Source organism: Gossypium hirsutum, chromosome A08, assembly GCF_007990345.1.
Source record: "Gossypium hirsutum isolate 1008001.06 chromosome A08, Gossypium_hirsutum_v2.1, whole genome shotgun sequence".
Classification (NCBI taxonomy): Eukaryota; Viridiplantae; Streptophyta; class Magnoliopsida; order Malvales; family Malvaceae; genus Gossypium; species Gossypium hirsutum.
Window position 1 is genome coordinate 110,596,505 of NC_053431.1, and position 11,337 is coordinate 110,607,841.

Genomic DNA, 11,337 nt, shown 5'->3' on the forward strand with positions numbered 1-11,337 from the left:
CTCACACGGGTAGACCACACGGCCATGTCAATTGGCAGGCTCGAACATAGCCTAAAGTGATCAAACACGGGCGTGTCCCTACAGAGTCCAAGTTGAGTCCAATTCGAAAAAGGCCAATTTTGAGGGTTTTTAGGCATTCCAAAGCCTATAAATACACCCTAGAGGAGGAGAAAAAGGGAGACAGTGAAGGGGGGTAAGGAATTACCTCAAGGAAGCCGATTGATCCATCTCAGAAGTCGGATTCATCATCAAGATTGAAGATCTCTCCTCAATTTCCCTTCAAGAGTTTTAGGTTTTCTTTATGTTTTGTATTCTTTATTCTTCTGAGATGTTTTATTTAGTTATGAACTAAATCCCCTAAATACCTAAGGGGAATGAAACCTAAGACGAATCTTGTTATTATTTTCTGAATCATATGATAAATATTTAACTTGTTCTTAATTATGTGTTCTTAATTCTTATTTTGATATCCCAGGATACTGATTCAAGACATGCTCTTATTATGAGGAGGAATAGACCCTGTCTAAGAGTACTTTTGTCATAATTAAGCGGAGTTGATTACGCGCCTAGAAATAAGGTAACAAGATTTTGCCGGATTAGGGTGAAACCTAATAAGGGGATCCATAGATCGAGTTAATGCAACCCTAGAGTATTAATTAGAGAAAAGTCTCGGTTATTCAATTTAGGGATTAGACGTTATTAGTCTTGAATAGGGATAATAACATAAATTAGGGATCTCTACGGAACAAGTTGAATGAATAAATCGTCCGGTTCAGAGCCAGAATAACAAGTAAAGTCTAGGTGGATTTTTCCTTAAGTGTTTTCTCAAGTCAATCGATATTTCCAAAAGCAATTCCCCAATTCTTTTCTCTGGGCGTGCTTAGTTTAGATAATTAGTTAATTATAACAAATAAAACCCCTTTTATTCTTAAGCTAGATAATAAAAAGACAGTCATTACTAGCACTTTTAGTTCCATTGGGTTCGACAATCCGGTCTTGCTAAAACTATACTACTATTCGATAGGTACACTTGCCTACATCGCGATAATAGTTACTCTAGGTTTGATCTTCATTATAAATATTTATTACTTGTTAAAAATCACGCGATCAAGTTTTTGGCGCCGTTGCCGGGGAACTAAAATATTAAGAACGCTCAATTTTTATCACCTTAGCCATTTATTTTTCTTGCAATTTAATTTTATTTCATTATTATTATTATTTATTAATTTACTTTTTTCTTTCTCTTGCCAGGTTTTTATAATTTATGACTAGAAGAAACCCGTCGGGACCATTACTTTTTGACGAAGAAATCAATCGTACAGTTCGCAGAAATCAAAGAGAAATAAGGCGCAGCTTAAGGTACATGGAGAACAAGCAAGAAGACAATACTCAACCCCCAATCAAAGAGATGGCTGAAAACCAAGGCAATTAGCTACCTCCTGCAATTGTGGTTAATCAAAATCCTGCTCCACGTACTATGTATGATTATGCTAAACCTTCTCTAACAGGAACTGAATCTAGCATAGTTAGACCAACTGTAGCTGCAAATACTTTTGAACTGAAACCTAACACAATTCAAATGGTAGAGCAGTTTGTTCAGTTTGATGGTTTGTAGGATGAAGATCCTAACGCTCACTTAGCAAACTCTCTGGAATTTTGCGATACATTTAAAATCAATGGCATTTCTGATGATGTCATTCGTCTTCAGTTATTTCCTTTTTCACTGAGAAACAAAGCTAAACAGTCATTGAACTCGTTACCATGAGGGTCTATCACTACTTGGGAACAAATGACCGAAAATTTTTTACTAAAATACCTTTCGCCAGCTAAAACGGAAAAATAATGCAATGATATCTCTTCTTTTGTGCAAATGGATTTAGAAACACTTTACGATGCATGAGAGAGATACAAGGACATACTGAGAAGGTGCCCTCACCATGGGTTACCGCTTTGGCTTCAAATACAAACATTCCACAATGGTCTGAATCCCTCGACTCGGCAAATGGTTGACGCGGCTGTTGGCGGAACCATCAACAATAAAACACCGGAAGATGCCTATGAGTTTATAGAGGAGATGTCACTGAATAACTATCAGTGGCAAGTTATAAGGATAAAGCCAACGAAAACAGTCGGTGTTTATAACGTCGACTCAGTTACTATACTGTCAAATCAGGTAGAACTTCCCAATAAAAAGATTAATGGTTTACTTGGTTCTACGCAGGTACATCCAGTAATGAGGTGTGACGCGAGTGGAAGAGGTGTGCATACAGAATATCAATCCTTCAATCCTACAACCGAAGAGGAACAAGTCAACTATATGGGTAACAATAACTTTAGATCTCAAAATAACCCATACAAGCAAAGCTAAACAATGGTTGAACTAGTTACCACGAGGGTCTATCACTACTTGGGAACAAATGACCAAAATTTTTTTACTAAAATACTTTCCGCCAGCTAAAACGGCTAAATTACGCAATGATATCTCTTCTTTTGTGCAAATGGATTTAGAAATACTTTACGATGCATAGGAGAGATACAAGGACTTACTGAGAAGGTGCCCTCACCATGGGTTACCGCTTTGGCTTCAAATACAAACATTCCACAATGGTTTGAATCCCTCGACTCGGCAAATGGTTGACATGGCTGCTAGCGGAACCATCAACAATAAAACATTGAAAGATGCCTATGAGTTTATAGAGGAGATGTCACTGAATAACTATCAGTGGCAAGTTATGAGGACAAAGCCAACAAAAATAGTCGATGTTTATAACGTCGACTTAGTTACTATGTTGTCAAATCAGGTAGAACTTTCCAATAAAAAGATTGATGGTTTACTTGGTTCTACGCAGGTACATCCAATAATGAGGTGTGACGTGAGTGGAGGAGGTGTGCATACAGAATATCAATCCTTCAATCCCACAACCGAAGAGGAACAAGTCAACTATATGGGTAACAATAACTTTAGATCTCAAAATAACCCATACAGTAATACTTATAATGCAGGTTGGAGGAACCACCCAAATTTCTCCTAGGGTGGTCAAGAGAATCAAAAGCCACAAAATCCTCAGGTTTTTCAACAGCCACCTTATCAACAAGAGAAGAAACCAAACCTTGAGGAGATGCTCTCAAAATTCATATCAATGTCAGAAACCCATTTCCAAAATACCGAGACAGCACTTAAAAATCAACAAGCATCGATCCAAAGACTCGAGACTCAAATAGGCCAGCATTCCAAACTAATCTCCGAACGACCACAAGGTATCTTGCCAAGTAATACTGAACCCAACCCAAGGGAACAGCTCAACGCAATTAATATCCAAAATGACGAAGGAGTCATTGAGCCTGAATCAGAACCGAGGCAAGAAACAGTGGTAAGCAAAGGGAGAGATGAGGTAGATCAAAATACAAACAAACCAGTGACTGTCGAATATAAACCTCGTGTGCCATACCCTAACGCGACAAGGAAAGACCGCTCAGACGAACAATTCGGTAAATTCCTTAAACTTTTAAAAAAATTACATATTAACTTATCGTTTATTGAAGCTTTGTCGCAGATGCCAAATGCAATGAAATTTTTAAAAGAGCTTTTAGTAAATAAGCAGAAGTTGGACGAAACGTCGCATGTGGAGCTAAATGCAGTCTGCTCAGCTATTCTACAGAATAAGCTACCCCACAAATTGAAAGATCCAGGGAGTTTTACAATTCCTTGCTTAATTGGTAGTTTAGATATACGTCATGCATTAGCTAATTTAGGGGCTAGTATTAACGTCATGCCTTACAAAATGTTTAAGTAACTAGGTCTTGGGAAACCTAAAAAAACTAGGATGAGCATTCAATTGGTAGATAAAACTATAAGATTCCCTAGGTGTATTATTGAAGATGTAGTCGTGAAAGTAGATAAGTTCATATTTCCCGTTGATTTCGTTGTTCTAGACATAGAAGAGGATAATAACACCTCTTTTATTTTAGGGAGGACCTTTTTAGCATCTGCTAAAACAATTATTGACGTTGGCACAGATGAGCTTACACTTCGTGTGGGAGACAAAACGATCACCTTTCAAGCTCGTAATTCTGGCATCACATCAAACATTAAAGGTAATAGTCCACACTAATCTACTAAAACTGACAATATAACTTTGCAGAAATTGAGCTTCAAAGAAGTTCACGAGCCATGTTCCAGAAATGATAGAGGACACATTCATGAAGAACGAAGGCTACGGATAGAAGAGCTAGACGAATGGTAAGCACACAAATCGAGATCACATGATAAACTGAAACTACTCCAAAACAAGCCCGATACCTCTCCTAATCAACTTAAGGTTGGCAATAAAGTCTTACTAGATGCCACAGATCCCCACATTGTCACTACCACACCAAATGAGGAAATCCCTCTTACGGTACTCAGTATTTTTCCATTCAGTACGGTGGAGGTGAGTCACCCCAAGTTCGGCACTTTTAAGGTAAACAACACCTGATTAAAACCCTATTTTGATGAGATTGATAGCAGGAATAAGGAGTATAAACTCCTCGAACCACCCTGACCATTCACTAGAGAGGTAAGTCGAGCTTAGACTATAAATAAGCGCTTCTCGAGAGGCAACCCGAGTACTAACATATTTTGACTTCTTTATTTTTAATTTCTACCACTTTAAATCATTAAATTTATCTTTGAATTGCAAAGTTTTTCAGCACCCACGGCCAGGAACACGGACGTGCCTAAAGCCGTGGCCAAGCAAGGGAAGAGACACGGCCGTGCGATACAGCCGTGTGGAAGCAGGACATGATTTCCCCCCAAAACGGGATGCGATAAATCCCCACGGCTGTGCGACATGGCCGCGGGTGAACTTGGTAGGTGAACAATGGCGTAGGAATGGAAAAACATGAGCGTGCCAAAAGCAAGGTTCAATTATGTTTCTTTGACATGGGCGTGCGACACGCCCGTGCCGTTAAACCATGGAAAACAATACACGGGCGTGGTACCCTAACACACGGCCGTGCGATACGATCATGCAGTGACACGGCCTAGACACACGGGCGTGCGATAAGACCGTGTGACGACATCTTAATTCGCTACAAACACGACCAAGCCACGGCCCACACGGGCGTGTGCTACGGCCGTGCCACTTAAAGAATTAGAATAATTATCTTATTTTATTTTTCTTTTATTAAGTTTTTAAGATTCATTCATTTTTAAGATTCATTTGTTCTTATTTTCAAAAAAAATGGCTTACCTTTAGAATCCAGCTTGCCATCCAAAGTATCTTCAATACTCGATCTTACCAATCCAAGGATATCATCCGTTTTTAATACAGGAAGTTTCACTCATCCCCCTATCTTATTTTCATACTCTAATATCTATCTTTGTACATTGAGGGCAATGTACATCTTAAGTGTGGGGGGTATTCATGTCACTACCAGAAAAATCCTTGAATAATCACCTTGTTCTCATGAAAAACTCTCATATCATATTTAGGATAAATTTTAATTGATTTATGATTTTGATTGATATATCTTGAATTAAAATATAGGCATTTATGCATTGATTGTTTAAACTTTAAGACATTAGAGAATCAAGCATGATAAGTTGATTTTTAAGAATTTAAATTATAGGTTGTTTCCCCAAGTCTAGGTATTACTTTGAATTGGAATTCACGAGTCTAAACATCAAAAAGCCATAATTTTTTGTGAGATTTTTGAGCCTTTTGAGCATCTATTAATTCTTTCATGCTCACTTTTATTATTGCTTTGAGTGCGTCAGTATTGAACTGTTATTCTAGAACTTGCTTGATTATGCATGTCGAGACCACACCATTTGATTTGATATATCAAAATGATTAAGGCATTTAGGATTAACCCACTCATGCCATGAAAAGCCTACCTCCACGATTAACCCCTAGTAAACCCCCTTGAGCCTAATAAGTCATTTCTTGTATTACCCTTAATATTAACCTTTAACCCATTAATGTTGAAACCTCCTAATTTAATCCCTATTTTTATCGAGATTTGAGTTGAGGAAATTGCTTAGCTATGTCTTGTTTGTAATAAGTTAGTCTATAAATATTTAACTTGTTCTTAAAAAAAATGTATATATATTAGTAATTCCATATTTTGAGAAGAAGCTCTGTTGTACGCAAGTGAAGATTAACTCTTTTTCTAGTTAGGCAATTTTTCAATTCAATCTCGATTCTAACCCTTTCTTTCAACTTGTGACCACACCCCCTAACAAAGCTGCACTACAACCCTCTAAAGACCTTTCGATTGATGTATAATCCTAAATTATAGTGGTGGAGATTTGATTTTCATGCAAGCCTATGGTAATGACTTTTCATTATTGACTATTGAGTGCTTCATTTATTGTCCTTAAACACCTCGAGTGATTTGAGTGAATCTTTAGTGAGGATGTGAAACTCTGTGATATTCTGAATCAAAGGTAATTACTTAGATGCGGAGAGACACCTATGTTTGCATGATTAAATACTCAACTTGGAATGTTTGAAACTTTTATGTTCTTTTAGTTGAATTCTCAATGTATGATTACCTATGGATTGTTTTGAGATATTATCGATAAGAATTATAAGCTGAGGAGAATTTCTTTTGATTATAAGTTGAGGATTTTGCTTGAAGATAAGCAAATGCTTAAGTGTGGGGGTATTTGATAAACCGTAAATTATACATATTTTTACCCTATGTTTAGTGCATTTTAGGATGATTTCTTATTAGAATTAGTGAATTGGATGCTCCTAATGCTTTAATTTCATATTTTATACTTAGGAGAGCATATGAGAGTGAAAGGAACAAGAAACGGGCCAAAAACGGAGAAAATATACTAAAGTACAAAATCATATGGGCAGACCACATGGCCGTGTCAATTTGGCAGGCTCGAACACAACTTGAGATAATCAAACATGGGCGTGTCCCTACCGAGCCCAAGTTGAGTCCAATTCAGAAAAGGCTAATTTTAAGGGTTTTTAGGCATTCCAAAGCCTATAAATACACCCTAGAGAAGGAGAAAAAGGGAGACAGAGAAGGGGGTAAGGAATTACCCCAAGGAAGCCGATTGATCCATCTCAGAAGCCGGATTCATCATCAAGACTGAAGATCTCTCCTCAATTTCCCTTCAGGAGTTTTGGGTTTTCTTTATGTTTTGTATTCTTTATTCTTCTGAGATGTTTTCTTATTTAGTTATGAACTAAATCCCCTAAATACCTAAGGGGAATGAAACCTAAGACGAATCATGTTATTATTTTCTGAATCGTATGATAAATATTTAACTTGTTCTTAATTATGTGTTCTTAATTCTTGTTTTGATATCCTAGGATACTGATTCAAGACATGCTCTTATTCAGAGGAGGAATAGACCCTGTCTAAGAGTACTTTTTTCATAATTAAGCAGAGTTGATTGCGTGCCTAAAAATAGGGTGACAAGATTTTACTGGATTAGGGTGAAACCTAATAAGGGGATCCATAGATCGAGTTAATGCAACCCTAGAGTATTAATTAGAGAAAAGTCTCGGTTATTTAATTTAGAGATTAGATGTTATTAGTCTTGAATAGGGATAATAACATAACTTAGGGATCTCTACGGAACAAGTTGAATGAATAAATCATTCGGTTCAATGCCAGAATAACAAGTAAAGTCTAGGTGGATTTTTCCTTAGGTATTGTCTCAAGTCAATCGATTTTCCCAAAAGCAATTCCCCAATTCTTTTCTCTGTGTGTTCTTAGTTTAGATAATTAGTTAATTAAAACAAATAAAACCCATTTTATTCTTAGGCTAGATAATAAAAAGACAGTCATTACTAGTACTTTTAGTTCTTTTGGGTTCGACAATCCGGTCTTGTTAAAACTATACTACTGTTCAATAGGTACACTTGCCTACATCGCGATAATAGTTAGTCTAGGTTTGATCTTCATTATAAATATTTATTACTTGTTACGAATCACGCGATCAGCCGACTCAAATACGTTGTGCATAAACCAGTAGTCGTGCAGATAAATTGTCGGGTAAAATATATTATGTATAAACCACTGGTCATTTTGATAAATTACTGACTAAAATACGTTGTGGATAAACCATTAGTAGTTCATATGAACTGCCAACTAAAATACGTTATGGATAAATCACTGGCTGTGCAAATAAACTGTCGACTACTTCCTTTGTTCATATCGTCCCACCCCATATAATGCAACATGACATGCTTATAACAGACCAATGCGGTAGCAATATCATGCTTATAATGAGTCGATACAGTGGCAATTATTATGCTTAAATAGATAATAACAGTAGCAATGAACTTGCTTAGAATTTGTTCAGTTCTACAGTAGTAGTAGACATGCTTAACATGTATTAGGTTCAATAGTAAACAATGGGCACGCTAAACATGTAACCAGTAATACAGTGGTAAGTGTAACAGTAATAGTTTATCCAAAATACAATGACAGTAGACATGTAACACTTTCATATCATACATATACAATAATAATTTAGTTACTCAGATCATGGATTCCAACACTATTCATATTATTAGAGACTCATTTGAATGGAATAAAGCACTAAAAATAGTCCGGAGACTATTCAGGAGCTATGTAACGCCCCAAAATATTAAATTTTTGGTTTTGTGAATTTGTGACACAACTGTGTATCTGCTTCAGTGGTTAAGTATTCTAGGTGTATGTGAGAAGTCTCTAGTTCAAGCCATGTCTTTGGAGAAATTTTGTTTTTCCTCTAAACCAAAGCCTTACTCTTGTTCAATAGGCTTTTGTTTAATTATTGATAAGTTATATCAGAATGGGCCTGCTGGTTTGGTGGTTAAGATGTGTGTTAGAGTGTTGGAGGTTTTATGTTCAAATCCCAGCTTCAGCAAGGGTGTTTTATTTTGTTCGGTTGGGGGATAGAGTTTTGGTTGCATCAGAATTCTAAGTAGTGAGATTAGATGGAGAGAACTTAGGGATTTAGTATCATATCCCTTATTTTCTTTTATTTTTTTGAAAAATTTCCAAGTTTGACGCTATTTTCTTCTTCTTCTTCTCCATTTACTCTGCCGAATTTCCTTGGTCTCCCTCTCTTTTCTTGTTTTTGATTGCTTCTTTTGGTTCGACGTATTTCACTCACTCTCTGCCGTTTTATTAAGTTTTTGGTTAGCGTGTTAATGGAGATTTTGTGTTCTTTCTTAAATAGGAGAAGTTTCAAAGGTTCGTAATCATTTGTAGAAATATTAAGGGTGTGGAGGTATCACTGTTCGTTGGAAGGTAAGTTTTGGTTGTTGAACCTTTTGAATAACTCGGTTGGGATCGATTTAGTTGGTCATTTGTAGCATTTAATTCGGAAACTTTTGGATGATTTTAGGTTCTAGAGTGCTTGGAGTTCAGTTTAGCTTCAAACGAAACCATGCGTGTACCCAAAAACACAGAAAATAAGAAACGACGAAAGCCAAAAAATGATTCTGTCGACGCCACACGGGCGTGTGGTCGCCCGTGTGATAGGCCATGTGGTAGTATATGGGTGAGTGATTGATGAGCCAGGCCTTGCGCGCAAGACACGAGCGTATGACATGGCCGTGTAATGGCTGATGAGACTGTATGTGACACACGGGTTCAACCTATTGGGCCGTATGGTCCACACGGGCGTGTGGGCCCACACGGGTGAACCATACAAGCATGTGGGATTCTAGGCGAGGCCATGTGATCTATACGGCTAAGGCCATTTTGGGTCGTGTAGGACATACAGATTTTGGGTCCACACGGGCAGGCCACATGAGCGTGTGATCCCATTTTTCTGAAAAGCTTTAAGCCTGTTATCTGGCAGCTCAGCTGTATTATTCTGTTTATGTGTCGCATTTCGGTACAGTATGGTGTGTAGGGATAGGTGGGTTGATTATATTCCCACATAATGTATAGGGCTGGACGGAGATGATGTGTAGAGGTTGGTGGGTATGATTTTGATATTCTGTTCTACATCTGTATCTGATTGGGCTAAAGCCCTAATTTATATCTGGTTCTGCATCTGAACGGGCTAAGGTCCCAGACTGTTTATTTCTAACTTCTGATTATTATTCTGTATATTTGATATCTGTGGGGGGATTACACACTGAGTTGCAAAACTCACTCTCTTCTGTTTAATCTGTCCAAGTAATCCTCAACACTGGGCGAATCGGTGTAGTGGAGGACTTGACAGTGGCCACACGTAATAATTTTAGACTATTTCTATTGGTTTTTCCTAGTTTTGGTTATTTATTTATTTAGGGATTTTGTTGTAATTTTAGACTTTGGACTTTTTGGCTTTTGAACTGTTGACGATTTTATTACTGATAAGTAGGATTTAAAACAAACAGTTTTCCTAAAATAGAAGTTTTTGTAAAAGAAACTTTTTAATCACAATAAAGACCATGTGTTTTTACTCCATGGAAAAACAAAAATTAAGCAACTAGAACAGTTTTACTCGTCAATTCCGTTTTCAAAAACATTCTCATATAACATCACTAGATTCAGCCATAACGTCCAGGCCGAGTGTGGGGTGTTTCAGGCTAAATTGAAGAATTTAATTTTTTTGGGAAAAACTATAAATAGGGGAAACACAACAGTGTGGTCAGGCCGTGTAACAGACTGTGGTTGTGTGGCATTTGCAAAAATTAACCTACATGAGAGGTACGAGCTTGTGGCAGGTTCATGACTGTATGGTTCACGAATTAGCCTAGGGTTTACAAGGCATATTGTCGTGTGAGGGGTCGTGTGGTCCACTCGAGTAGGAGATCTTGTTACCCTAAACCTACAAATAATTTACCCCGATTCACTTAGTAAAGAACACACACCTTTGACCAAAAGACCGATCGACGTTTCTTACGTCCGATTTTGATTTGATTAACCTAAATTAGGTCCTTCGAATTACATTTACACACGAGTTAAAGATTGATTTCAAGATTTATCAAGTTTACCAAAAGATTTGTCAAGAATCCAAAGAATATTGATTAATCGAGCGTAAGATCATTGTGGAACATCGAGGTTATAGGATTACAAGTTCTACTTATTGGAAATGAATGTACTTATCGAACTTTGATAAGAAGAAACAGAGGCTATCGATGGTGAAGTCAACAACCGATAGGAAAATCAATTTTAACGGGGATTGGTTTTGATTCAGAAAGCAAAAATAATTTTCAACAATGGAAAGAAAATATGATGCAAATAAGATGATAGAAAATGAAAAATGAGAAGAAATAGAGAAAAGAAAGTAAAATTCTACTTTGAATTGAAAAGAAAGCAAAATCCAAGTGTAATTAGGAAAAGAGGGACTAAATTCCTAAGGTTTGGGAACCCTAGGGGCAATATAGTAATTTATCCAAT

General features: G+C 37.1%; 2 non-coding genes across 2 annotated transcripts; both read right to left on the reverse strand.

The window, feature by feature from the left end:
* Nucleotides 1–1,836: 1,836 nt before the first annotated feature.
* LOC121205281 (small nucleolar RNA R71) lies at nucleotides 1,837–1,944 on the reverse strand. The gene has a single exon (XR_005900365.1). It is a non-coding gene; the product is annotated as a small nucleolar RNA R71 (small nucleolar RNA).
* Nucleotides 1,945–2,465: 521 nt separating this feature from the next.
* On the reverse strand, nucleotides 2,466–2,572 carry LOC121205161 (small nucleolar RNA R71). Its single transcript, XR_005900246.1, has one exon. It is a non-coding gene; the product is annotated as a small nucleolar RNA R71 (small nucleolar RNA).
* Between the last annotated feature and the right edge of the window lie 8,765 nt (nucleotides 2,573–11,337).